Below are 2632 nucleotides of genomic sequence, written 5' to 3'. Positions count from 1 at the left end.
TGCATTTTTGAGATTATATTTTATTATATTCTATGGCATGTGTGGTGTGTGCAAATCTTATTGTGTAGAATCATGAGAACATATTTACAATGACATTTCTCCCTCTGTCTGATTCTCCTTCTGATTGTTTCTGATTGCTCCCCCTCTTTTCCCCTCATCCCCGTTCTTTCTAAAATGTATGTATGCACTTATAGTACTTTAAGTCTTATTAACCTCAGTCTGAGAGACCTTTTGTACCTATGACTGATGCAAACACATGGGCTGTTATTTCATTTTTCTTTTACCAAATATTAATGCTATGCTTTTTGTCATAATGTGGAACTGTACTGGCATAAACTATGTCAATTGTAATGAGCACATCATTGATTCACATAGTTACTGATAAAAATCCCGTGCCCTGTCTTTAACACGAGAGATCCTCCCCGTCAACGACTTTTTTTTGAAGATTTCCTTTAAAAATTGCTAAATGCTTGGTCCTAACAGGAAACATGTGCTAACAGAGGATGGAACAGAAGAATGGCAGTTCTTTCACGGGGTTTATCCTGCTGGGGTTCTCTGACCGGCCTCAACTGGAGCTAGTCCTCTTTGTGGTCCTCCTGATCTTCTATCTGTTCACTCTGCTGGGAAACACCACCATCATTGCCTTGTCCCACCTCGACCCACATCTTCAGACTCCCATGTACTTTTTCCTCTCCAACCTAAGCTTCCTGGACCTGTGTTACACGACCAGCACTGTCCCTCAGCTCCTGGTTCATCTCCGGACAGCAGACAAGTCAATCTCGTTTGGTGGCTGTGTAGCTCAGCTGTTTGTTGCTCTAGGGCTGGGATGCACGGAATGCATTCTGTTAGGGGTCATGGCGCTTGACCGCTATGCAGCCATCTGCAAGCCCCTGCAGTACACCGTGATCATGCACCCCCGTGTCTGTGCCCTCATGGCTTCTGCATCGTGGTTCGTTGGTTTTGCCAACTCCTCATTGCAAACAACGCTCATCTTCATTGTACCACTTTGTGGGAGAAATAAAATAGACCATTTTTTTTGTGAGATCCCCCCACTACTCAAGCTTGCCTGTGTTGATACCACTGTGTATGAGTCAGAGATGTTTTTTGCCAGTGTGATCATTCTCCTCATACCTGTGACATTAATCATCTTCTCCTATGGTCGGATCGTCAGGGCGGTCTTAAGAATAAAGTCATCTGCAGGGCAGAGGAAAGCGTTTGGCACGTGTGGGTCCCACATCACAGTGGTCTCCCTGTTCTATGGCACGGCCATCTATGCTTACCTCCAGCCCAGCGACAACTACTCCCAGGATCAGGGCAAGTTCATTTCTCTGTTCTACACCATCGTCACCCCCATGGTCAATCCTGTCATATATACACTGAGGAACAAGGATGTGACGGGGGCAATGAAGAAGGTGCTTTGCAGGGGCCAGGACTCCAGATGAATGGGCGGGGAAGACCTTTTGAAGGGAGACTATGGCTGCCAAAGATTTTTGAGAAGACTCTGTCCTCCCCATGTCATTCCAAAATTTCCTGTGACATCTCTCAAGGGCATTTCCTTACCTGTTTCTTTAATGCATTTCAGTGCTCAAAATCCAAGTTCATGGGTTCATGAAGCCTCCAGAGTTGCTCCTAGAGAAACTGCTTCATATTTCATTTTAAAAAGCTCCACAGGTTTTTCATATTCCCCCCTCACTTGGGAACACTATTCATTCCTTTGTGCAAGAAGACATGCACATACCATTAAGTCATAGGGAAAATAAGAATATGAATGACTCAAACACTGTAGGAAATATTAAAATTTTAGCATTTTCTAGCAAATTGTTGGAGACATATCACTGTTTCTTGCATTGTGATCATGGCTCTATTATAAGGTCCTTAGGTTACCTGTATCGCAGCTTTTTCACAGAAGTAGGTGGGCATCTGTGAGAAAAAGAAATCTTTAGCTCTAAGAAAATCCTGCTAACATCAGTCTTAATAAAGTATATTTAAATCTTCTCTTCATCCCATTTAATAATTTCTTTGATCCAGGCATCAGCTGATCAATGCTTTTGTATCTCACACCTGCCAAAAGCCCCATACAGTTTGAATGCAAGGACATACTCAAAAAATCTGGGAAATGACCTCTTATTCCCAGGAAATCCCATGTTCTCTGGAGCTTACCAGATTCACTAGGAGGAAATGTAAAGAAGAAATAAAATACATATTAATCATTAAACACGTCCATGTGTCTAAGCTTTGCAAATAGCCATCTGAGTTTGAACTACTGTCATACGTTTCTGAATTAGGAGTAATGAGTATCAACATCCCAGAATAGTTGAATCTGACATTGTAAGCCCTTAGATCTTAACTCAAACTCAGTTTGCACATAAATGTGTTTTGGGGTATGGATCTGGGTTTTTGTATATATGTATTGTCAGAAACAGGGTATTTTCCCCTGGAGGTTGGAGCTTTGACAATGACATGATCACAGAAATGTTTCTGATTTTGTTAAGTTTTCCCAACATGTAGCCCAGTGCAGGTAGATGTGTTTGTGTCTTGGGCTGGACCCATACACATAACAACTCTATTGTTCCCTATCCTGACAGCTAACCGGCATCCCCAAGACCTCGAACCCTGAGCTGGCCATGCTCAT

General features: G+C 42.6%; 1 pseudogene across 1 annotated transcript; it reads left to right on the top strand.

Moving 5' to 3' along the window:
* The first annotated feature begins 503 nt into the window (after positions 1 to 503).
* LOC308344451 (putative olfactory receptor 2B8) lies at positions 504 to 1612 on the top strand (annotated as a pseudogene). The gene has a single exon. The product of its transcript is annotated as a putative olfactory receptor 2B8 (transcript).
* The last annotated feature ends 1020 nt before the right edge of the window (positions 1613 to 2632 follow it).

This window comes from Martes martes (assembly GCF_963455335.1).
Source record: "Martes martes genome assembly, chromosome: 6".
Lineage (NCBI taxonomy): Eukaryota > Metazoa > Chordata > Mammalia > Carnivora > Mustelidae > Martes > Martes martes.
The sequence above is the reverse complement of the archived record's forward strand: the minus strand, read 5'-3'. Positions and strand labels throughout refer to the sequence as shown.